Genomic DNA, 27,374 nt, shown 5'->3' with positions numbered 1-27,374 from the left:
TATTTCTGTATTCTTCGTAGTGCTGTACTAATCTGATTGTTTAATATTTGATTAAATAATTCCATTTGAGCATGTTATTTGACCATCTTGAATCATTATTAATTTCAAGAGCACACCATGCTCCTTTCTATTTTCCTCACTAGGATTTGACTTCCAATTTTTAAAGATTCTTTTTGCCTATCACCCCACCTCTCTTACTCTTTTCTTTAGCTGTGGTGTCTTTTTTTGGTCCTCTTACTGTTTATTTTATTTATTGGGGGTATACCTCTATTATAGTGGGTTTTCAAAAAAAAAAATCCCATGCAGCTTGCAGGCATTTCACTTTTGACTGCTTCTTTTAATTTCCATTTCATTAGTTTCCTCCATTTTTTTTTTATAGTTCCCCTTTTTGAAGTTAAATGCTACTGTGGTTTGTTTCTTTGGTATCCCCCCCTCCCTCCCTTCCCCCCCGGATGTTAAATTTAATTACATTATGATCTCTATTACTGAGTGGTTCAGGTATATTCACCTCTAGGATCAGTTCCTGTGCGTCACTTAGGACTAAATCAAGAATTGCCTCTCCTGTGGGTTCGAGAACTAGCTGCTCCAAGAAGCAATCATTGATGGTGTCTAGAAATTTTTATCTCTGGGCACATGTCACCTCAGGATGGGATGCACTCAGTATTGTCACCATCAAAGCCCAGAAAAGCTTCTTGCCTACATATTGTCTCCATTTGTCCATATTTCCCCATTTACATCCTATGCTCTGCTAACTCAGGATATCTTGTTATTCCCCTGCATTTCTTATCTCACAGGTGTCTCTGCTTTCTCATAACATCCCTTATTCCTGGAGTATCCTCCGATACTTCAGTCTCACTGTTCTTTTTTCTTCAAATCTCTCTTTCACCTAACTCCAACACTCACTTATACTCCTGCCCTCTTCCTGGGCTTTACTCATTCAAACTATGAATATTATGTCTTGGAGAGAGAGAGAGAGAACCACTAGATCTAAAAATTGGATATACAGATTTTAAAAATGAACAAGAGTTGCATAGTAAGAGGTAGATCCTGCACCATGGAGGCCAATGGGGAAAACTCAGACTGATTTGAATAGAAGCAGGATCAGGCCACTGAAGAACTAGCTTACCTTCATCTTTCCTATGTGAGACACACTGTACCTCAAAATAGCACCCTGTAACCCCCATATTCATCATTCATATATGGTTGTGATCTCATACAAAGCATGCCATGTAAAATATATGAAAGACCATAATCTGCTGAAACCTGTTCTGTCCAAATATGTATATCATTAGTGTCTATGGAGTTATGAGATTTTGCTGTATGGTTGTTACTGAAATATGCTGTAAGTTTGCTAATGACATACAAAGGAAACCTGCCTAGGAAAGTGTTCAAATGGCCATTCATCAGTAGGTGAGTTGTAATCCAGAGGTTACACGCACAACACAGTGGGGACTGCTCAATTCTGTGACTCAGTTGCACTAGACCACACCAGGGGGATTGCTCAACCCAGTGACTCAGCAAAGCCCACCAGGACATGTGTGAGCAAGTGTCTTCTAGGCACATGGACTTAGGATAAAAATAGGAAGCAGCAGCAGCATGCCTTTGTGTTTCTCCACCACCACCTATGCTGGAAGCAACAAGAACGCTGAGAAAATAACTTCATCTGAGGAGACTGATCCAGGTTTGAGAGGGAAGCCTGTGTACTATGAACTGTAACATCCAGTGGGATGAGAAAATAGTGCCTAGTGTAATAAGGTTTAAGATTTAAATAGTGCATTTATCTTTTATATTCTTTCGTAACTATCTCTGACCTTTTTGTGCCTACCACTTAAATCACTTAAAATCTATCTTTCTGTCATTAATACATCTGTTTTATACTTTACCCAAAACAGTATATTTTTGTTGAAGTGTTTGGGGAAACCTCAGCTCAGTTTACAAAAGCTGATGCATGTCCTCTCCACATTGAGGGAGGGGCAGACTGGGTAATAAACTTACTCTGGTCAGGCTTCTGACCAGGGTAAGATGGTACAGCTCTGGGGTGTAAGACTGGGGAGCTGAGGGGAACTGGCCATTACTTTTCTCTGTGTGATTTGAGAGTCGCTTTAAGAGCATTAATATAATATAGCTGGGTGTGGGGCTTCACATGCTGTTGTGCTGTGATCATTCAGCACCTGGAAGGGTTTGCTGCATGCCACTAGCAAAGCACTGTGAGAGACAGCCCAAGCTGGAGAGTTAAGGGGGCACAGTGGTACCCCAGTTTCAGGTTGCACCCATGGGATCCTGTCACACACCATGTCACCACCATCCCCTTCCATTTTTATTTTTTAAATATTTGTTTCTGTATTGTATTATTGTATCCAATCCTGCTCCTATATAGATAATGGCAAAGGTCCCAATTACGTCAATGCGAGCAAAACTTGGAAGCAAATTCTCAGGTGGAATGGCTCCAATGGGATTCCACCAGCCACAGATTTGGCCTTCTGACTGCAAGGCTGTAAGGGCAGAGACCTGCCTTGCTTTTCTCTAAAGCACTCTACTGTGGCACTTGAGAAATAAGTAATTAATAATAAAAAGACTTCTAAATACTTGATATACCAGTGACCCCTAAACCAGTTCAAACCTGGCAGCAATTGTCCGAGGAGACAGGAAGAGACTACAGGTAAATACAGAGTGCCATGAAGTACAAGGAGAAATTTTAAACCATTTTATAGAATGGCTTGTTTGTTGTGCTTGACAATAGCACAAAAATAAAAAATCTCACTAGGAAGTTGATGTAATAAAGAGGATAAACAAGATCCTAGAAGAAACCAAAATGTTGTTATAAACAGAACTGAAGGTACAGTATCCAGAAAGTTTGAAACACATGGAGATGTTCAGAATTATCATAATAGAGTGTATGTGTATGTGTGTATATAACATTTTAAGAAAAATAGAGGAAGAGATCCTACAACCTTAAAATAATCTAGACATCTAAAGGAAGCAAAGCGGTGAAAATGGGCAATTCTAAGACAAATCCCTTTTAAACTAGGAACAATGAAACCAGCATCACAGAAACTAATTTAGTAGGTGTCAACAAGAATTCTACTAAGAATTGTACAGCCCCAAATTGAAACTCCAGCCTGACAATTAAGACAAAAGCAATTTTAATGATCAAGCAGAAATAATATCATAATTTGATGTATATGATGATTAAAAGCCTCCTGTGGTTATTAAAATGGGAAGACGATGGAATCAAAAGTAACATCTCAAAACGAATATCTTAATGCAAGATGGTCACATTTGGAATATCTTGGAAACTAGATTACCAAGTCAGTGGGAGCTACCAGGAAAGTGCAACAATAATTCAGTGATATTTCTCAACAAGAAGAATTAAGACCCTCAAGAGTAGTACATCAATAACTACGCTAAACTTTGTGAACTTCAAGGCATTCTGTGACGATCATCACTGCCATCTGGGAGGCTCATAGCATAGCTGGAATTTAGCTATCCATGGGAACAAGCTGGCTTTAGAATAAGACACAGCATTACCAAATGCAACTTGAATGGCACCAGTCAAATCACCTGAGAAGGCAGGTCTGCACTGTGGGTTAAATCCGGGCAGAAATGAAATCAGTGGGAGTTTTGCTATTGACTTCAATGGAGTCGGGATTTTATTTTGTGCAACCTACTCTGAAAGAGAGACAGATGGAAAGATAGGAGGAAAATTGGGAGAGGACAGTGTTGTAGAAAAGTTCATCACTTATCAAGAAGGTTGTGATCAGCAATGCCAAAAGCAGCAGAGAGGTGGTGATGAGTGTAGATGCAATACAGATGTAGAGTTTTGCTCAGGCTCAGGTTTTTAGAGATGCTGGTGATGTGAAGTGTAGTGTAGTGAAGGGGGAGAAAGCCAGACTGGAGATGATCCAGGAAGAAAATGGAGGGAGGAGGAGGTGGAGAGGTGGGTGGGTGTGTGTGTGTGTGTATGTACGCGCGAAGACCACAGTGTATATAAATATACTTGGCAGGCATAACCCATTTGAGTATTTTTTCCTTTGAAATCGGTAGGACTGTGATCATAGCCTTCATGATTGGGAGTAAGTACCAAATCTGTGACCAAAAAATGAATAATGCATGGCTCAAGTTCTGTTTGCTGTGCACAATTGTTTTACTCCCCAGCAACTTAAATCAAGATCTATTTCATGGTCCCCACACACATGGGCCAAGTTCTTTACTGAAAAACAAACTATTAAATCAAAACAAGCGAGTCAATCAGAGATGTCTTGGTGTGACATTGGCTTTGTTCTAGACATACATAAGGATTTTTACTATGGCAACTAGTCTACTTTTTAAATTGAAAATAACTGCAGTAACAGCTCTTGCACAAAAGCCTGCTCCTCTCGGAAAGCTTTTCAGAGAGAAACTACTTTGCTGTGTGAATTTTTGAACAGGGATCTCACCTATTTGCTTGGTTTTTATGCTATTTCCTACTTTTTTTTTTATTGCTTGCTGCCACAACAAAGCAACTTCTAGGATAGAGGGTGCTGTATTAGAACATTTTCATCCTCTCTCTGATTTATAACAGCCACCGTAAGTTTTGATTTAGAACATAACATAAGAACGGCCATCCTGGGTCAGACCAAAGGTCCATCTAGCCCAGTATCCTGTCTTCCGACAGTGGCCAATGCCAGGTGCCCCAGAGAGAATGAACAGAACAGGCAATCATCAAGTGATTGGGGATTCATCGCCTGTCGCCCATTCCCAGCTTCTGGCAGAGGCTAGGGCCACCATCCCTGTGCATCCTGGCTAACAGCCATTGATGGACCTATCCTCCATGAACTTATCTAGTTTTTTATTTGATTTTTGTTTTGTATTAAAATGGGTCAACAGTTTTCAATAGTATAGCGACCTTCCCACACCAAGAATCCCCCTCCCATTCAGCAATATGGGAAGGATAAGATCGTTGCAACCCGCAAGTTGAAACCCCATGTTCTAAATGATAAAACTTTTTCCTTTTTTTGTCTTTAAACAAGAAATACACGTGTCTGGGATGTCAGCTCACCATTTAGAGGGTGACACATTCGTGTTCACATCTCACCTTCTGAAATCATCTTGGTTCTTGACTGCCACCCAAAGAGGATGGAGGATAAGGGAGGGGAAATGGTGCAAAGGTGTAAGAAGTAAATTTGAATGAAATAATGGTATGAAGAGCAAATGGGACAGAGAAAAATCACTGACTGGAAAAATAAAGGGAAGAGTTGGGAAAGGGATAAACAACAAGGCATGAAAGTGATTTAGGGGAAGAAATAAGAAGTTTTAGAAAGAAATAAGCAAAAACATTTAGAGTGAAGATCTAGATTGAGGAAAATAGACACAAAACCAGATTCACCAGCTCAGTCTGACACCTTTGCACTGCTTGAGAGATTAAAGGATGTGCACATCCACATAAACTCACTAGTGAAACTGCTGCATTGCAGCCCAAAACAGCCATAATGCATATGTGGCTCTGGGCCACTGTACTTAAGACAGAAGAAGAGATATCAGTGTTGGAACTAGACGAGATAGGCTTGGCATAGTTTGGCTGCTGGCATAGCTTCTTTGATGAACACTGCTGGGTCTCCAGTGACTGGCAGGATAACCAGGCTGGAACAGAGCAGGGTGCAAGCACCAATAGCATAATCTACAAACAACAAAGAAGCTTTAATAATGAATATTAGACGTGGTGTCTAGCTTGTCACTAAAGTGCAAATAGATGATCTAAATCAGCATATCTCCACTGAAGTCAGTGGAGCTAAGGCATTTTACACCAGATTAGGATTTGTGATCTGAAGAGTCCAATCTTTAAATTGTAACTCTTCTGCCAGTAGCAGTGGACAGCAAGAAGGGCTGAGTTCAATATCTAGGGGGCTCTTTTCAACAATATAACCAAAACCAGCTTGAGCCCCCATCCAGTAATCTGGGAAAATTTCACTCTACCCACTGGATGCCTCTAAAAGGCAATTCTTCAGCCTTGCAAACACAGAGTCTGAGGTAGAAAGAGTTTGTTTAATAAAAGTAACCCAGCATTAATCTAAGAAAAACATCGCATTCAGTATCCTGAAACATAAAAGCATGAGCAAAACACCCTCCCCAGAGTATGCTGGGCAGTGTTCTTTGCTTCAGGTTCTTGAGTCTAACACCCCAGTTCTTGTAATATGCCCCCCCCCTTAAACACCCCACTCACAGTTGTGTCTGGTCATCACAGACCCAGAGTTCATTGGTACATCTGCATGAATTCTCCTCTCATTATGGGGGGAGGGCCTCAAACGCCACCCTGCATGCCGCTCCTGCCTGCCACCCCATCGGCTGCCTGCTCATTGCTCCTGCCAGTTGACCGCCGGCCACCCCCACTGGCAGTTTGCTCGCTGCTTCCACGGGCCGCTCCCGCCAGCCACTCCACTGGCCATCTGCTCATTGCTCCTACCGGCCGCTTCTGCTGGCCGCTCTTGACATCCACCAGTTCGCTGTTCCCACTGGCTACCCTGCCGGCCGCCTGTTCGCTGCTCCCGCCAGCTGCCTGCTCACTGCTCTCATCAGCCACCTGCTTGCCGCTCCCACTGGCCATCTGCTCGCTGCTCCCACCGGGCAGTCTCTTAGTGATTTTTAGCTCTGTGCAGGCTGGACAGAAACACCGTCCTGCCACAAGTGATTTCAGCTCTGATTGAGCAATTTAAAAATAACAAACGAGGCTCCTATTTAGCTCTATTCTTTGAACAGTGGGGAGAAACAGGTTGAACCAATCTTACAGCAAACCCTTGAGGGCAGGCAGCCTGCTGGTTGGGAGTCCTGTGCTCCCCTCTTACTTTTACAGTGCTCTGACATTCGAGCTCTTGTCCATCCAAGGTTCTTTAAACTAAGAGTGGCTCCCTCCTTTGGGACAGGTTAAGCACAGTCTTTCTTTTTTGTATTCCCCCAATAATTACAAACATTGGTGACCATATTTCACTACCTCGGGGTTCAGTACTAACATAATTTGTGACCCAGCACCAGCCAAGATGATTGCAATGAGCAAAACACCGCTCCCAGCAGCTGAATATCTAGCAAATCTAAGCAAAGCAGGAGCAAACTGTATTTACATAAACACACGCTTGATCTCTTCCCCTCTCCAAGCTAGCTGTCAGGGAAGCATTCATTCAGACCCTGCTTACAAGTAGGTAACATACAAGTGAGAGAGTGAGGGAAAGAGAACACAGGAAGTAGTGTCATTGAATGGAGAAGTAGCACATGACTTGTTAGTTCTGTCATATTTGTATGTGCACATCCTAGTCAGTAGGTTAAGAGGTGTGGGGGAGAGCAGGATATGGTGTTCAGGCCCCCTTGCAGAAGTGGAATTTCAGGTGGGAATGAGAGGAGGAGAGGGTAGAAGCAAATCAGAGTGGGCCAATTACAGGGGAAGAGGGAAGTATGGAAGAAGGCCCAGGCTCAAGACTGGAAGAAGGACACAGTTATTCCTTAGTTGAGTGTAATGGCTGAAAAGAGGAGTGAGGTAGGCAGGGCCAACGCTGCTTAGAGCATTGAAGGCCAGGATGAGGAGTCAGATACAAAGTCCATTGTAAACACTTCTATTGACTATATTGGACTTTGAATCAGGACCTACATGTTTGTTTTGTCCAAATGGTGAGGAGAAGCCTGAAGTAGATGTGGTCAGAGTGGTGAAAGAAGTAGGTGAGTCTTGAAGGAGCTGTTTGAGCAGACAGAAATGTACATGGTAGGCTGTCCATGAGACTAGGGAGAAAGAAATTGCAATGCTAAAAATGAGAAATAATCAGGGCCAGAACCAGAGTTTTAGGGGTGTGGATGGAAAGGCAAATGGAACAAATCTCAGCTCATGTTTCTACATTCTTTCTGCTTTAAACTATCCTGCACTTTCAAATGGACATGGTGGTATGGAGTCTCAGCTTATATAAATTAATATAGCTTAATCCAAGCCAATAAACCTTTGCTGACTTTTACACCAGCTGAGGATCTGGCCTAGCCAGTGGTGGGCAACCTGCAGCCCACAGGCCTCTTGTAACCCATCAGGGTAATCCACTGGCGGGCCACCATTTACATTTGTACGGCCATCTGCAGCGCCCAGTGGCTGTTCTGGGCCATTGGGAGTTGAGGGAGGCATTCTTTACTTACTTTCCTCCTTGCTGTACACTGATAAACAGCTGTCACATTCCACCTTAAAGTGGCTACAATTTGCTGGAGAAGTGGTGGTAAAGCATTTTGGGATCCTCTTGGATGAAAGATGCTAACTATCTACAATTTATTGCAGTGCTGTTATGAAATGGGATCCAGATAAATTAAAGTTTAGCTGGCATTTATAGAATTAAAAAAATTAAAAGGCAATGGCAAAAGGAATAAATGCTTATTAATAATGAAAGTGTGATAGAAAAAATCTTTTGTTTTCTTTAACATTAAGCCTCAGGAGGACCCAGAGTAATTATAAGTGATCATTGTAACCAGTGAATGCTCACAAAATAAGAGCAATTCTGCATGCAAGGTAAAATAGTATTCTGCTAATGCTCCCTTGCATATTTCAAATGAAACTTCTCTGCTAGAGTCCACTAAACAAAACACAGATGCACCTCAGAAGCCTCACTGCAGCAAAATAAAGGCTCCGTTTTCACATTAAAATACATTTCCCTGTGAACAATTTTCAGTCAAGAATTTTTTAAATATTGAAATATAATTTTCCATATTACAAAGGTTCATTTTTATTTTTGTTATATTGGCTCCAGCTTTAACTGACTCTGCAGTATTCTGATATATAATGAAGGGAAATTGGATGTCTCAAGGGACTGTAATTGAGTCATCTCTAGGGACTTGAGTTTGAATTCAAGCTGGTATAAATCAGGAATAATTATATGTCTGGTGAAGGAGTAACATTGGTTTTACACCAGCGCAAGTGAAATCAGATTACTGGTTTGTATTCAGTCCAGATCAGAAGCAATCTGAAATGGGGTGGGTGTGTGTGTGTGTGTAATTCCGTAGCTCTTCAGTGATATGAATTGGTGATGTCCTGTTCCTAATGAACAGGTCTCTGCTATTACATCACAAAAACCATGGGGTGGAATTGTACTTTTCAGGCCTTTGGCCTATGTCTTTCCCCAAAGTTCCTGGAGCTCTTGAGTGTGCAGGGTGAGCACAGCCACTAGCAAGCTCCTTTCAGGGGATACAACCTACTATTTCAGTCTGTTATTTTCCCTGTGTTCCTGTACTGCACCCATCACCACGATATCTGACAGCTCTGCAGTGAGCTTTGCCTTCTACATGTTCTCTCCTATGTGTTTTGTGCTCTGGGAGGCATTAAGAATGAGCCACTCCTGTTTGGCCAACTCCATAGAAGCACAAGAGGGAGAGGATGCAGCATCTTGCACCCTGAAGCAGGCAGGCACCATGTGTCCCACTATTAGCACTACCTGACAGCTTCAGAGAGACCGAGGAGTCGGCATGAACTGTACACTCATTCCTCCATTCCATTCAGAACAAGGGGAAGGAACACTTCCTGTACAGTGTAGAAAAGCTGCCAGTGCCTCTGGCTGTCAATTTATCACTCTGTTGATTTGACTGATGGACAAATTCACATTTCTTTCTGTTGTGACTGGAGGAGCTCAGTTTGTAATACAGTTGCTTAAAACTTTTCCTGAGTACTCAGCTCACTTAAGGCATTTTAATCAGTGGTGTGATCCAGAGACCTTTTACTGCCAATGAAGCAGGCACAGGGATACTTAGGGTTTTACAGGGCTCCCCTGGATTGGGTAGGTGCATCAGAGTTCACCAAAGGGTGTCAAGTGAGGTCTCTACTGAGAGCCAGCAGCCCACTGGTCATTGTGTAATCATTGTGAAATGTATGTACAGATAATATTTAAGGACTTATGTATCTGTACTGAAAATTATGTTCTTAAGGTTTTGGAGTGAAGTTGGTTCATCTCCTGGCAGCTTCCCCAGGAGGTGCATGCCTCGGATATGTTCCTCTCAGGCAGGAGGTAAAAGATGCTTTTCTCTGTGTCTGGTCCTATGTGTATTATCTGCTTCAATGGAGGCCTATTTGCATACTAAACCAGGGGCCAGTTGAAAGGTTGTAAAATCTGCATGAGAGAAAAACTACAAGAGGAGACAAACTAGCAGGGGGTCTCCTATTTATGAATGGAGACAAAGAATGAGGCTTCTATATCTTGGGGGGCAAAGGAACACACTGGGTCCTTCACTTAGGAGGCAAGTTGACCACGTGTCTGTTTTCAGGACCACAACAAAGCTTGGCTGTAAAACACTGCAAGGACTTTGGGTGAGCATTACTCCATAAGACATATGAGGATCTAGTTAATGCTAGGTTCTTGAATGCATGTTAAGATTTCATTTTATATATAACCATTTGTTTCCAATATTTGCTACTACTTGAATTTCTGTGCTTTTGGTAAGTAAACTTTTATGCTTGTTTTCACTATAAACCTATCTAAGTGCTGTGTGTTAAGTGGAGTGGTGATCTGAGGTGGAACTGGAAGCAGCAAATATGTGACTACTGTAAGTGCCAGAGGAACAGAATACTCAGATGGCTCAAGGCTTGGAGTGTACCTATCACCAGTGGTGCAAGTAAAATCCATTTCTTACCAGTGGGGGGGGCAAATAACCTCCCCACATGACCCTCCATGTGACTCCTCTCTCTCTGCCCCCAGCCCGGGACCCCCATGCTCTCCCCATCCCCTCCCCATGATCAACCCACATTACCTCTGTGTGAGTGGGTGGGTGTGCTGTCCTCCTGCTGCTGCACTGGAAACTTCAGGAAAGGAGCAGAACATGGGGCCACTGGGCAGCCCCATGCTGGCAGCTCCTCTGGTGAGGCTGCTGTACCATCCCCAGCCTGTGGAAGGGCAGGGGTAGGGCTGGAGGTGGTACAGCCACGCCAAAGAGGAGGCGTGGAGCCACTGGCTCCTCCTTTGTCTTTTCAGTACGCTGTACCAGCTGGGTATGGCGTACTGGAGCGTATGGGCCTACATGCACTGCTGCCTATTGCTAACCTATAGGGTAACAGCTGAGCTGGAGAGGTCTAGAGGGGAGTGTGTGTGTTGCCTGTGGCCAATGGAGTTGGGGAACTGACCTTTGGCAGGCACAGACAAGGCAAGCTAAGGACAGGTGGTAGCAAGTTTCCTCACTGATCTCTCCCACCCCGCGAAGCGTCACAACTGATTCTTTATTAATGGGACTGACTAACAATGCATGAGAAATATGCAAAATCAAAGTGAAGTTAAAATGTAAACTAGGAAAAATGTTTTGTTTTGGTTTTTAAATACAGCCAAAAAACATTTTGAGCTAATTTGACAAACTTATTTCTAGATTTATTTGCAGGGTGTCAACCCCAGAGTTAATTACAAAATTCTACAATTTAAAAAAAAAAATAAACTCTATCTTTTGCCTAATTTATAGCTAGAATCTTATACTAAAGTGCTTAAAACATATATAGTGAAGACAGGATTTTTTGTCAACTAAACCCAGTGAAATGACTTTTTTTAAATTTAATATTATTTCTTCCCCAGCTCCGATGCCATATCAGAACATTGGCTGATCTTTTATTTCAGATGAGCAATAATATCTATTCTATCTAAGAACAGCTCTGTGTGAATTCCAGTCCTAATTAAGAATCCCTTGGCTTTTGTGAGTTCAGTACTGACTCCTTCTATTATTTTAATGCAGATGAATGAACTAGTGCTAAAAGCACATGTACTGAATAACATTCAGAGTTCCAGTGAAAATACAAGAACTAAAAATATGAATATCATTATTTCTTTAAGACAAAAGCCAGCACTCATTTTCTGATTAAAAATTTTCATGGAACAACAAGATCATAAGATCAGGGGATTATAAAGAAAGAATGTGACTAGAATGGGTAACAAACAGATCTATGTTGGCTTCTTCAAACTGTATCTACCGCCATTAAGGCTTACTTACTGTACTGCCACCTGTCCAGAAACGTTGACAGCTATGTTTATGAATGGAAAATTAATTCTGCTCTTTATTTTAGTAATTTGAACTCAAAAGTGTATTATCTCTAACATACAACAAATATAATGGGTTATGGGTAGGTAGAAATGCTAATTAATAACCCATTACCAGATTTCACAGTAATAAAACTCTAACAGAGTAATTTAAATGCATCTTCAGAGTTAAGAGCATATGTTAAAATGCAAACTACATAGCGATGTGAATGCATCCTTTACTAATTTCTTCATTCAGAGGTCCCTGTTCACTAAAGAATGCTTATCCAGGCGTAGCACAGAAATTCCCAATTTCATGTTGAGAAAGCATGTGAATTTAAATTCTCACACCTAAAGGTGTGGGATAAAGGACTAGCATGTGAATGGACTCAGAAGTGGAATGTACGTGATTTTCCTAAAGCAAGGAATGAATGCTAGTCGATCATGGCACCAGGCAGCGCTAGTCGGAGAATGTTAATGGAATTCTGGTAAGCGAAATAGAGAGCCAGGCCCGAATCCTGCACAAATGAAGTTAATGAGATCTTTGTCATTGACTTCAGTTGGTGCAGGATCAGACCTGAACCAGAGTGAAGGAACAACACACAAAACATAAGAGCAAATAAGGGTGAAGGGAATATATGTCTATATCCTATTCCATGCCAACAAAGATTCTTGTTATCTCATCGGGGTGGGGAGCAGGGAGAGTGAGGCAGGTACAGCAGAGCTGCAAAAGATCAAGCTTTAAAATTTGGGATGTAGATCCAGATTTTGACTATGCCAAAGTTTGGGAGTGTTTCTAGTTCAGCCTCTATTAGAGAATAGGGGTCAGCTATAAAATGCTGACCTAGGTCTAGGTTATGATTCTTCACGCTCTGTTACACCCACATTTATAGAAGGTGTTTGGTTCAGCCCCCCCCTCTCTGAATGAATTGCCTCTCTGGTTCATTAAGAGCGCTGTCCTCTCTTACTTTCTCTGGCACTGTGCTTAGCACCACGCAAGCAAGCAGCACAAGAAGGAATGGTAGAGACAGTATTTTGACAAGAGATAATGAACGTACTGGAGTTATGAATACTGGATCCCCCAAATCTGTATGTAGAGGGACTCTCCATAGATTGAACTCATCCCTTCTGCATGGAACAGGGGTGGGAGGTCAGAATACCACCCTCACCTCCTCCTGAACCTTCAGATTATTGTCTTGCGTCATGCAGAACAGACATGACAAAAGAAACTAACCACAACTGTGTGACACGTGATTTCTATATTTTTGCTCCTATTATAATTCTCTTTTCCCCCCTAGCTTACTTGGCTTAATGAAATAGTGGTCTATGGACTATATAGAAAACTGTAAATCCAGGACCAGAATCCAAATTAGAAGGACTGGTGGAGGTAGCAATTTCTAACACCTAGAGTGCTAGATGACACTTCAAACAAAATCTTGAACTCCTGGTCAAAAATCAGCTTTCTGAATTGAAGTTTTTGTATTTATCTTAAATCAGACTTGTTTTCTTTCATTTTCCACAAAAAGGAATTCCAGCTAGCATTAGCGGAATCCCCCAGCTATTTTATTAAGAACTATTCTCATTGCAAAAGTAGTAAAAGACTTTCAGTGTGGAAAAAGGTGATCACTTAGGGTACTTACTAACTAAAATAAAAAAACCCAACTAGGAATGGTGTCTTTCCACTAATTCTAATATACTTTGCTATGAAGTCTGAATCTTGGGCCAGATTTTGCTCTCTTACCCCCTGCATCCCCAAGGAAGTTGATGGAATTTAATTTAGGTAAAATTTGACTCAGGGGACTTGATCCTCTACTGCCTTGCCCCTTATGTAGGGTGTTTGTTTGTTTTGTTTACTTCATAACTGAGAAAATATAAGCAAATAATAACTGTAAATTTAATTATAAAGTAAAAGTGGCTGAATATCACTTCATTAGAATTGTCTGAAATTTTTCATTCAAACGTCCTTTTCAATGCAAAATTGAATTTTCTCCAGGAAGTGCCCATTGTCAATGACACTTTTTTGGTTTTTAACTGGAAAAAAAATTTGTTTGCCAACAACTGAAAATCTTCAGCCAGTCAGGTGAAAAAAAAATTGCCTCACCAGCCAAATTTTCTATTGAATTTTCTTTCCACAGGAGATTTCCTCCCCCCCTCAACCTATTCAACTTAATATCCATACAAGAAAATTATTAACAGATAACTTAAATGTATAAATGTCCTGTCAGAACTGTGGGCAATGTGCAATCATTATAAAGATTAAGACCAAAAAGACTATTTAAAATATGCCTTCTGTCAATGATATTTGATTCACAATGATAGCAAATATAAAAAGCGTGTGTTATGCATTGAATTACATGCCATATTAGTAAGTTTTTCTGACATTTGTAATGACTTCCTGGTTTTGGAATCTGTAGGGGAATTATTTTTTTGCACAAATTCTTTTTGGGGCCATGAGTGTGTGCATTGTGTAGAGAAATGATGCACATCTCCCCAGTCTTCACCCTCCTGCCCCGGCCTTGTCCTCATTTTGGATCTGAACCCTGTGAAGGGGAGATTCCAGTTCTTTGCACTGGTCTCAAGATCACACTGTAACATGGCTGAATTTTTCCAGTTGTGGTTTAACTTCTGCTTTCCTCCTATTCCCCTTCTCCATTTAACTGAGGTTCAAACCCCATATTCTTGGTTCACAGGTACTCAGCCCCACTGTAAAAATGTAATTACTGTTGTACTAAATTGTATTATTTTAAGGTGTATTTCCCAGCTGCTTTGAGTTTCTGGTTTTCTCTCTCTCTCTCTCTCTCTCTGGCAAAGAAAAAACATATTTTGATAGTTCATTTAAAAAAAATATCAACACAGGCTAGCATATGCTTCTGTTACCAGGTGGTTTATATTTTTCACACCATTTTATAGTGCAAGTGAGATAATGGCTTCTACTAAAACTGGGGAAACTGAATCTGCACTTTCTGGGTGAAGGGCAAAAGTTTTGGTGGAAAAACTTTTCTCATCTCTACTGCGGCATGAGTGCATCCGTAATTACACCTGTCGCCAGTGGTTAGTGCAGAGGGAAATAAGGCTGTTTGCCCCACCTTGTCCTCATTTTTCCTGATCCCTATTTAAGTTTTACTCCAGAGTGTGCTAAAAGGAAGCATTCCTTACACTCAGAGTGTAGTGAATAGAAATAAGGTACTATCTCTTTAGATAGTTTGTGAGCCTTGTGGCAGTGCTCAGTATGTTCTATGTTTTAAAAACTGCCAGAAACCAGTCACAGCAGCTAGGCTTAGCATGTCTGTGTTTATCTGGAAAACACCTTTATTTGGGACCCAACCATACCAGTGTTTTTTTCCATATTGCTTTTATTGTAAAGAGTAAGAGACACAACAGAAAGCACAGGGTTTGTGATAACTGGCCCCTCTCTGGAAAGTGCAAGGGGGAGACACTGCTTGTTCTTCCAATCCCTTATATGCTCAGATGCAGGGAGAGCCACAATCTGCTAAACAATCTAGGGCCGGGGTCTGCCATTTTTCATTTGTCTGAACTATAATAAATGCATTCCTGGTGCAACTCCATTGACATCCACTGTATATAATCAGTCGTATTACTGTGTTTGAGCTTTTCAAAGCCACTCTTATTCAAATTTGCTATCAATTTCTAGGGAAAATTATAGAAGCTGTTAGTTTTACCAAGCGTCTGTTAATGCTGCCACATATAAAAATAAAATCCACATTAGCAACTTGCACACTTTCTTTAGACATTTCTCCTAAAACATCGGCTGAGCTATTTTTCTCTCTCTGTCTCGTTGATCTGTTGAAGTATAGAGAGGTGAGCAAGCTGCTTGAGACTTTGGTCTTAAAGTATTGAATAGGAAATGCTCAAAGGGGAAACATCTGCTGAAGTGGGAAAAAACCCTCACAGGGCAGTAAGAGAAGAGTATAGTTGGTTTAGTGACTGAGGTGTAAGAGGGTAGATTAATAGGGAAGAGGCTTTGCAATATTTTTTCAGCATAATATCTGATTTATTTGTTCTTGTAATTTCAGTTCAGTACCTGAGTCATTCAGAAATATCCATACCGGTGTCAGATTTATCTCCCACCCATATCCATATTCCTTCTGACTTGAGAGCAAAAATCATTTGAATATAACGTAATTAATTAGTTAAAGCACTATCACTTCACTACCTATGTGGTATGTGAAGGAGAAACCATGAAGTTAAGTAGCTAGTGTTCTAACTTCTAATCAAATCTTGTGCACTTCAGAACATCTGTGTGCCAAAACTACCCAAGTGCCCATAATGTCTTACCATTCTCAGCCAGCTGATTCCATAAAAGCTCATACTTCCAAGATGTAAAGATAACAGCTAACCAGAGTGAATTCCCAAATGTTCTGCCCATAACAGCAAAAGTGCAGGGAACACACTTTTGGATGATGCAATGGTCGCTTACTTAGTGTTTAATGTAAGGAATGTGAGGATACTCATCCGTAGTCTATGTATGATCATGGATCCTTGTACAAGTGTTTACATCAATGAGATCCCAAAATAGATTTCAGAAAAGAAAGGGAGCCTGTTGGAAAGAGAGAAAAAGTTGGGACTGAGCCTACCCACGTGCATGGACTTTAAAGTACTGATCAGGGGAAGGAGGGCCATCTTCTCTGCGCCATTGTCAACTGGAGAAAACAGAGGTCAGCTAACAGCATTCCCAGTCTGGTAGGAAGGGAGAACACACCATCAGCTGCAGAGACTATTTGACAGGACTATAAAAAGAGAAAATTACATGTAGAGAACCTGAAGTTCCAATCTCTTTACATTGGTGTAAGTGAGGAGTAATTCTATCGATGTCAATGCAATTGTAATGTCGTAAATGAAAGCAGAAATACAAGCTCTGGCTGCAAGACTGGTAATAAATCTGTCTCTGTAAGTAAGTCAGGAAATTGCCCTTCTATCTTTAAACCTGGGGTCCATGAACATAGCTAAATACAATGCACTTTCTTAAGCAAAAAAGGACTGGAAAATATTTTAAATCTTCAATTCCCTAGTCTGCCTTTCTCCTGCTGTGTCTTTCTGCCTGAGATTAAACAGTCCAATGATTTCTTCAGACAGTACTCAATTTGTAAAGGGGAGGTTAGCCAATCAGGGAACAATAACTACACCAGGTGATGTAGGTGACCAATCATTCAGCTTAACTGTCAAATACTCTAAGGAGTTCTCAGGATAAACTGTCTGGAAAAAACATGCAGGTCCATTTCTTAAAAAAAAAAAGAGTAGTCAAACAATTATGCATAATGAACAAACTCAGGAAATCTGAGATTGATTCACTGACCATTTGAATACAGAAAAGAAGGTAGAAAACAGTGAACAGTTCCAGCTATACTTATCCTGTAGATTATGGGCAATACAGCAGACTTAGGTTTGTTTGGCGGCAGCAGAGTAATTAGCAGGTCAGGTGACCTGGGCAATGGGAAGGTTTATAAATGTATTGCTGAATATGTATGACTAAGAAAAATCTTCTAAGATAAGGAGCGGATGCAGGAAAGCATCACACAGTGATACATACTCATGACTTTCATCTTGAACAAGTCTAATGCAGCCAAACCTCTGTATTTTGCTTTCAAAGGGGCAGACTGTGGCTTTAGACAGAATCCTGAGCAAGGGACAGTGTTTACATTGCACCATTCCAGGAGTAGACCTGGGAGGCATGATACCTGGAGACAATGCTTCTGAGACACAATTCTTCCCATGTTCTCCTGTGCTTGGGGGTGGGGGGAGGAGTAATCTGTAGCAGACCTTCACAGGGCTTGGCTGGCTGATGCATGGCCAGAGCAGGAGGGGGCATCTCACCCCTTCCGGGCTATGGAGGGAGAGTATCAACCCCCGTACTCTCACTGTGCTTGCAGGTGCAATTCAGGCAGCTCCCATGAGTCGGTACAAAGGAGTAGGGGAGGCCCTTTTCCCCTGCATGGCCATGTAAGATGAGAAGACAATCTAGCCTCAAATGAAGTCAGTATCCAAGATAAAAACTAGTCTGAAGATGCTGGAAATGATCTCTCTGCTGTGATTAGAGCAGTAATGACTAAATCAGCACAGAGCTTAGAAAGACAGAAATACGTTGACTTCTACTACAGATATGCCAACAGGAGCTCAAAGGGGAAAAGGGGCTGCTAGATTTATCCCAAACTACCTGTTCGAAAAAATATCCTAAACTTCCCATCAGCTAACATTGGTGGGTTTGTTTTCGAGAGGCATGTCACTTTCAGTGAGCACCTGACAAACATGTATGATTTTTCTCTTTGACTAGGCTGAGGTCCTTTGAAAGAACAACTTTTCATTTTAGGAGTGTGTGCTGGACCTTATTGCACACATTTTCAGCACACGTTGTTAGAGGTGCACATCCACTCTCTTCCTTGAAAAGGGGGAAAGTGTCCATATGCCATTCTGTCACCAAAGGCTGCGCTAATTTTCAAGAGAGTGTGTTTTGATCATTTATATTCAGTAATATTTCCGCTGTGTATATAAGTATTTCAGTTTCTGGCACTCATTTTAGTGAGACCAGGCTGCAGTGTCAGCAGCCATCTGCTTAATTTTGCAAAATGTTTGGATTAAAGTTTAAGTCGAGCTTTTCAAACTCTTCACAAAAATAAGCTCACTGATAGATTCTTAAAGCAAGGAAGCACCTGGTGCTTTATTAATTCCATTCCCCAAAATACTTCCTGTGTTAAAAAAGAAAGTGGGGGCGGAAAGGATAGTTACATAAAATTGTCATATCTATCTAAACAACAATGGTAGAAAATGATTATCCATATAAATGGCCAAATTTAAACAATATAATTTAGAGCTTCTGTTATTGAGTTTCCTTCTAAGGGTTCATAAAACCAAAATGACTTTAGCAACAATTTGTTCTGTGTTGTCTGAGGGAAGAGTGAGATTATTTTTTGTCAGAGGGAGTTGTTCTTCAGCTTATAGAGCTGGCTGGGAATTTTTCAATTAATAATTTTGTCAAAAAATTTACATTTCTCTAAACTGAAATTATTCCCAAAGCAGGTTTGAATTTGATGAATTTCCAAATTTGGGGGAAAAAAAAAGAGAAAAAAGTTTTGAAATTGTTAATGTTTCATTTTGATTTTTTTAAATGAAAAAAATTGGTTTTCTGCTTCAAAATCACTTTTTGGCAACAAGATAATTAAACTAAAAAAAGATTAAAGAAAGAAAAGGTTGACGTCAAAATGAAACTTTCTGAAATGATCAAAACAAAATATTTTGATTCACCTGTAATGGAAACAAAAAGAAAATATTTGTAAACCAAAAAACCCTGGATTTTATGTTTTAGGTTTTCACTTTTTGTCCCAATTTGAATTGAGAGTGAAAAAAATGTTAGCTCTCAAAAATATTTGAAATGGGAGATCAGTTTCCTAATAAGCTCTTCAACTTCATGAGCCATCAGGAAAGGCTTAAGAATCCCTCATGCAAATGGTCTGCATTCCTCTTCCTTACTTCCATTTAAAGATCATTTTGAACTAGACCCATGCCTGAAACAAATACTAAGAAGCCTATTAAACAAGAGGAAGCCCCAGGAGCATAGTATAAATGTAAACTCTAGTGTAAATATGAATAAATAATTTCTGAGAAAATAGCAACATCAAGTAGGAAAGGTTTTTCTTGCCTTTTTAATGTAAAGGAGACATGAGGTGTTTCCCTGAATTAGGGAAGACCATGTAAACCTTGGATTTCAAATTTAAATCTCAAATTAAACCCATTCTAGGAAACATCTATCTTCTGGCAGAAAGAAGGCCCCTACCCAGGGCTGGCTCCAGGCAACAGCGAAGGAAGCAGGTGCCTGGGGCAGCCAATAGAAAGGGGCAGCACTCCATCTGTTATTGGGGCGGCACGTCTGGGTCTGTGGCGGCAATTCGGCAGCGGGTCCTTCACTCCCTCTCTTCCTATTTGGCGGCACCTCAATTGGGTTTTCCTTTTTTCTCTTTTTTTTTTTTTTCTGCCACTTGGGGCCTCAAAAAGCTGGAGCCGGCCTGCCCCTACCCTCCATTGACATCCATTATGGTATCTGTCCTTTGCAAAGGAAAGCAAGGACAGGTGCAAACTTTCATTTATTTGCACATGAAAATGATTGGATAGGTGGACAGGGAAAAAAACCCAAAATCCAACCTAAAATATTTTAGTTTTTAGTATCTGAAAAAATGTTATTCCCCTCAAATAATCTGAATAGTCTGTTTCTGAAATTACAGGTAATCTATTTAAATATAACAACATAACAATCATAAATATATTGTATATTAAACATAATAATCTTGTCTGCATATGAAGTACTGAGATTCACAGCTGCATACTTGTACATGTTATCTTCAAGTGAGGAATGACAGGAATGTTTCACGTTTACAGAATAGTGGATGACATTATGCTGTGGGTGGAGATGTTATATTCCCTACTGACTGCTGCAGATGCAGCTGCCCTTTGAACTGAGTGGGATCCTTTTCTAGGCACTTGGATTAAATCCCAACTAAGCCTTTACTTCTTACAAGTCCTTTTATGATTGGAGATGACAGGTTTACAGGGACCTACCACTGTAACATCAAGGGTGTCACTATAGGCACCAGTCTTTCTATTTTCAGATGTGTCCAAGTATTTCTGAAGGCCAGAGGAAATATGAACACCTAGTTCTTGGTTGTACTAAAACAGAGCAAAATAATCTTATCATTTAACTGAGACTTATCATTTAGCTCTAGTTTTACCTGACAGGAATAATTTTTACCCTCTTGAGGATTTCCCTTCATCCAAGATTCACTGTTTATTGAGAGCCAATCTGATAAACTGGCAGATCAAAATAACAGCAACAGTAATACCAGATTATCAGCTAAATCCCTGATGATACAAGAGGAGATGTCGGTTAAAGTTCAAAGAAAGATGACTTTCTTGAGACAACTTACTAAATCTTTCAGCAGGTTTGTGTAGGATAGCACCTCTGACTGTCATTCGGGTTACATCAGGAAAACAGAAGCAGTAAGAATACGGGTCTCAAGTTAACAATGGCAGTAGCTATGCAAAGAGATGTTTGTGAACATGACATAGTCCACAGTCCTGAAGAAGAGTCTTTTAATATGTGGCTCAAGAGATTGTCTTTCTCACAACAGACATCTGCATGGGCAGCAGGAGGAACCCCCCTTAGGGGCAGCTAGCCCCTGGCTCTGCCCTTCCCACCCTTGCCACTCCCCTGTGGACGGAGCCACAAGTCCCCCCCCTCCATCGCCCAGAGGAGTCCTGAGTGCCCTCAGCTGGAGGAGTCCTGGGCCAGCTGAAGCCCCGAGCCCCCCCATCCACCTGCCCAGAGGAAGCCCGGGCCAACTGCAGCTGTGCCGTACCTCCCCTCCCCAGATCCTAGCCACTGTGGGGAAAAGCCTCTCTCTCATCCAAAGAAGCTTTTCATATGCCCCATGCAGGTTCGGGGGTGGTTGAGGAGGCAATATTTGCTACTCAGTTTCCTGGGGTCATTGGTAACCTCTCGGGAGTCCAGGGAGATTACTGATGAACCCAGGAAGCTGAATAGTGCATACCTCCTCAGCCACCCCAGAACATGCATGGGGCATAATAAAACAAAAACCCCACAACTGGGGGTCTGGCGGCAGCGGCAGCACCAGGGGAGGCAGAGCCTCCTCTGGCCTATTATACCCGCCGCCCATGGAAGTTGGTCCAATAAAAGATATCACCTCACCCACCTTGTATCTAATATCCTGGGACCAGCCCTACTTCCACTACACTGTATGTCAAGACACAGTGATGCTATTGATTAATTTCTCCTCCTGTGTCCAAATCTGTGTAAATTATGCAGTAACCATCAAAACATGCCAGAAGCTGCGCCATGTCCCCCAAAGAAGTGGGCAGCTAAGGTGTAAAAATAGACTAGAGAAATGAGTCATCCAACGTACTGCATTTGGGCTGATGCATGTTCTAAGTGACCCGAAGTGGTATGCATGAAGAGCCCTTTTGAAGTTAAGACTATCATAATGCTATTGGATATATTTGCTGAATATGGGTTACCAGAAGAGATCATTACAGATAACAGACCTCCACTCCCCCCTCCTGAATTTCCAACACCACCTGGAGAAATTCAGTGTATTTGATGCTGATCCCTGCAGCATTGAATTGGTTAGTGGAACCCTTTATGCAGGTATTTAAAAGGGCATGGTGGAGGGGAGGGGATGAAGACAGTACCTTGCCACGCTGTACTGAATTTGTTTTGTTAGCATATGGATCTACACCACAGTCTGCCACTGGGAACTGCAGCTGCATTCTTTCTAAAACGTCAGTTACTAATTAGACTAGATTTTCTTAGGTTCTTTAGCAAAATAACTGGATGAGGAAATGACTCAAAAAACCAACTGGCTGTATATTAGCCTGGAATCTGGCATGGTGATTTTGTGTAAATAGCTAATGTAATTTTTAAAATGGGTTTTGGTATTCTTGTTACTGTGGTATTACAGAGCTCGAACAAACATGACCATTAGCTAGGGAACTATGTCACAAGTGTTTTAGCTGCATTTCACAACTGAACAGGGTTGCCCAGCCAGTCAGAGATAATAGATAACCTCTTGTGTAAGTCAGAGTATGGCGTTGGACACAGTTTTGTGCTGGAAATAAAATAGCAAACCTCAGGTTCTAAAAAAATTGTCTACTGCATATAGATGAGGCATAAAATTTCCCTTTCGCTTTGGTTCATGGCAAACCTCAGCTATTTTTATTTTGACATTTAAGTGTGAAACCAGCATATTCACCTGCCTTCAGGATGAATGTGAAAATTGCACATAGATTTATCGCATAGTCTTTGGATGAAGTTCCGGAGAATTTATGGGTGATGGTTTGACCACTAGAGGGCACCCCGCATTTTTCCAATCTTGCAATAGACCGGTAAAAATTGATAAAATAATGATTTGCATATCAAATGAATGAGCTATGATGTTCAAACAATGTATTCATAACAATTTACATTTTATACAATATTTTATTAAAATCAGACTTAGCTGTACTGTATTTCCTTTGACAAAATCATTCTTCTGGATTTTTGTTCTAAACTAGAGAAATGTATGATAAACTAATCGCACATGATTTTAATGGTTTTTAACAGTGAGAATGTCGTGTCTGCATCTGTTTTTATTAGATTTATGCCATTTGGGGCCAAAATAGTTAGAGCATTTCAACCACTTTCAAACTAGAACTGAAAATAGGCTACATCCAGTTTTGGCTTTCACCTCAAACAGAAAATGTAAGAGTTGGAGGCTCTAGATTTGAAATTTAAACGGATGAGTTAAAATTACTAATTTTGACTGATCTTTGATTTAAAAAAAGTCCTCACAGTAACAGAATTACCTTTAGTCTAACTCATTTTCAAGTGTTTTGTCTTATGTAGCCATTTCATATTCCCCACTTTAAATATATTCTACCCAAAACATTTAGCATTTGGTCTAGCTAACCTTACATCATCTCTCCAGAATAAATATAAAATATGTTTTTGAGGCATAAGTGACACAATAACTTTTTTCAAGAAATATTTTTGAGCCAACAGTAACTGATAATACAAAGATGCTTTTGGAACAAATTGTTATTGGTAGTCTTAAGCATCATTTGCATTGGAATGATGCTACATAAATTCAAATGAAAACAGGGTGCACGTTTTTAACAGTGCAGGCAATTAAGCATTGGAACAACTTGCCCACTGGAAGGATTGGACACGCCGTCACTTGGAATTTTTAAAACAAGATTAGCTGTATTTCTAAAAGATGTGTTCTAGCTAAAGCAAAAGTTATTGGGCTTTATAGAGAAATTACTAGGTGAAATTCTGTGTCCTATGTTAAAATCAGGTTGATGATGATGATGATGATAGTCCCATCTAGCCTTAAAAATCTATGAACTGAGGCAATAAATACATGTTTTGAATTGACAGAGGTATCAAAATTATTTGTGGCAGCAACAGATATATAGTCATATTAGAAAGGCCACTTCTACCACTGGAGAGTTTGAAACAGCATTCAAACTTATTTGTAAAAGTTTTATACTATGAAATTTATAGGCAGTGACTCACTCCTGATTTGCCTGCTTAACTTTCTCTTGCTTTTTGTTTACTGTAAGACACCTGTACTTGAGATTTATTTCTAACTTTCATGAACTAAATGCTGGGCCAGATCCTCAACTGGTATGGTCACTGGCATGGGTCTGGTATAGTCCCACTACCTTCACCACCTGTGGATCTGTCCCTCTGGATTGTGCCAGTTCTCTAGAACATATAAAGTATTATAAATGTGCTATCAGAATATTTTTGGGTTTGGATATTATGCAATTGTATTGCAGAGGCAGCTATCAAAGAAGCCACCCATCCATATAAAGCCCAAGTCATTAGGACTGAACCAATAATGAATATATTGCCATGTCTTCATTTGGTGCTGCACCGAGATCTTAGATTGCCTACTTCATGTTTGAAAAGGCAGATAATGTGAAATCCTTTATTGGTTGCTTGACCTTGCCTTGAGATAGGAGTTGAGGCCGTCTTCAAGTGTGTGTTCGTATATTATACTCCCACCATGCCCAGTAACACTTAGACTGTTCTTATCTGTTCTCATATACTAACAAACCCATCTGGCTAGGCAGAAGCAACATACACAGTGTCTTTGTCCTTTGTTTACACATATTAGTAAAAATATAAGTATATCAAGAATCAAACAGGCAAACAAGACCCAAAATTCTATCTCAGGCAAAAATACAGGCCTGAATCCTACATTAGCACTAGCACTCCTAACACTCCACCCCTTTTTTTCTCTTTTCTTCTGGGACCCTCCTGCCCAAGTGTCCCAGGAGAAGCATAGGGCATGTGGTGGCACATTTCCTGAAAGGGCCAGCTATCAAGATGGAATGTGTTGGTGCTCCATTTGCCCCACTGCCCCCGGTGCAGTATAATGCCCTGCACCTTCCCTTGTATGGGCACGCTGCACGTATTCCAGTTAGTGTTCCAGACTTCCCGTAGTGATGGGCCTGAGAAAGTTGTGTCCAGGTCATCTGTCACCTTGGTGGAGGACCTACATTACTTTATATCTTATAATTAGCGGTTGTGCTTTGTGGCTGTGTCCCACAGTATACATTGCAGGATTAGAATCCTTAACTATAGGCCAACAGCCATAATGCTCCACAGTAATAGAGAGCCCTGACCATTGTAAAATAGTCAAACATCTGGGCCACCACCAGAAACACTGCTTCTCCTCTTCTGACAGGGTTAAGATTCTTTCAACATCATTCTGGAGAATATGTTTAAATGTTTAAATATTTAAATATATTTAAATGTGTCCAATTGTTGGCAGTTGCATCGAGCTGCTCCTGCAGGTTTTGCGTGCTTCTGTCCATATCACTATTGACTTTGATGGGTCCAGGATTTGACCCTACATTTTTACCTAATGAAGTGATGGTTGACCAGAATGGAGTCCACTACTACCAATTAAGCATTTGTTAAAACCTCCCAGTCAAAAGACATTTGAGACCTCTGAAAGGCTTTTTTTCACACCAAACACTGATATGTTGCCAGAGATAAGGCCATTGATTGCCTGATACCCAGCCCTAAACTACTTGTTCTAATAAAAAAGGCCCTCACTACACCATTGAAAGTGATTAGGCATTTATTGCTATTCTTCTTGTTTGTTAAATGGAAACCCCATGAATGAGCTGTTTCATTTTACCATAGTTCATGATGTAGTAAAGAATATTAATAATCTAAATCAGTGGTTCTTAACCCGGTGTGTGCGCACCCCCTGGAGGTGCGAGATGTCCTTTCTGGGGATGCGAGACATGCCAGATTTTTTTAGAAGGTAAATCATCGAAAACACAAATTAAGCACAGGAATGTAAGTGTAACTACTTGGTCCTGCTAGTGAAGGCAGGGGGCTGGACTCGATGACCTTTCAAGGACCCTTCTAGTTCTAGGATATAGGTATATCTCCAATTTTTTTTATGTTTTTAATCAAACCTATGTATTTATTAACATTATACATTTTTTAATGATTACTGTAATATACAAACACAAAATATATTTAGGTTTAAAAAACTGACCTAGTCCAACAATTTTTGATAAGGGGTGCAAGAACATATTTTGAGAACCAAAGGGGTGAAGACAGCAGTAAAGGTTAAGAACCACTCATAAAAACCCATGGATGCAGTGTGGTTGTAACCATGTTGGTTCCAGGAAAGCTTGTCTCTCTCACCAACAGAAGATGGTACGGTTAAAGGTATTACCTCCCCCACCTTATCTCTCTACTAAAACTCCATGTCACTTATAGTTAGTGAAAGCCTTCTAGAACCTCAATTCATAATTGCCCATTTTTACTTTCACTACAGATGCTGTCTTTGCTGGTTGGTGTCTACATAACTGTTACTAGGGAATATTGGGTGCCTTAGAGAGACTTGGGTTTTGAGCAGCAGTTCTACAATTCAGATTAAGCTATGTTCCAGGATGTTAAATGACATATTCATATTATCTCATCATTACTGTGATTGTAGCTACCCAGAATCTTTAGTACATTTTATGATTACACTTAGCAGATTGCTACCATTCAAATTAATGTTTGAAAAACATTGTGTGTAGTCATTCATGACAGCATGTGGGTTAACAATAGACATTTGTACTTGCAAATATTCAGTGACTAAAAAAGGCAAAGAGTAAAACATTTTACTTGAATCAAGAGTTATTAATTTAGAGGGGAAAACAAAAACATTCATTGTTTTTTGTCAAGCAAAGGAAGCCTATTTTTAGTAGCAAGCCTTTTTTATGGGCTGTCTTGATGTCCTCAGTTTGAAAGGAATAAGATATAGTAAACAATTTAGAACCAAGGTTGTGAATATTATAATGAAAGGACTAATGTTTCCTATAAAATGAAAGAATGAACTCTGTTATTAATAAATGCGAGCTATAAAAAAGCTTCCTTTCTCTTTTTGTCACAATTTATTGAACAGAAAACTGTGGTATTGTACAAGATTGTAATCAATTATTTTACATTTCATAGGAAAAATGACTTTCTGGTTGCATCTAATGGATATGATCATATATTTTAAGTGCTAAATCTTTTCTGAATTGGTTTGTTGTAGATCAGCATACACCAATGCAATGCATTAGCAATATCTATAATCCAAAACATGCATATTAGAAAATAAACTTAAGATGTACCATTCATCATTTGTAGTATCATACAATAGTAATTAGCCTTGCATACAAACTGTATTTTGAATTTACCTGTCAAAACAATGAGTCAAATCCTGTAGCCCTTAGTCAAGAAAAATTCCCAGTGACTAAAGACCTGGATGATTGAAGTCAATAGGAAGACTCCCTTTGACATCAGAGGACACTGGATCAGGCCCTAAACACTTTGTCTGG

This window comes from Mauremys reevesii, linkage group 5 (genome assembly GCF_016161935.1).
Source record: "Mauremys reevesii isolate NIE-2019 linkage group 5, ASM1616193v1, whole genome shotgun sequence".
NCBI classification, from domain to species: Eukaryota; Metazoa; Chordata; order Testudines; family Geoemydidae; genus Mauremys; species Mauremys reevesii.
The sequence above is the reverse complement of the archived record's forward strand: the minus strand, read 5'-3'. Positions refer to the sequence as shown.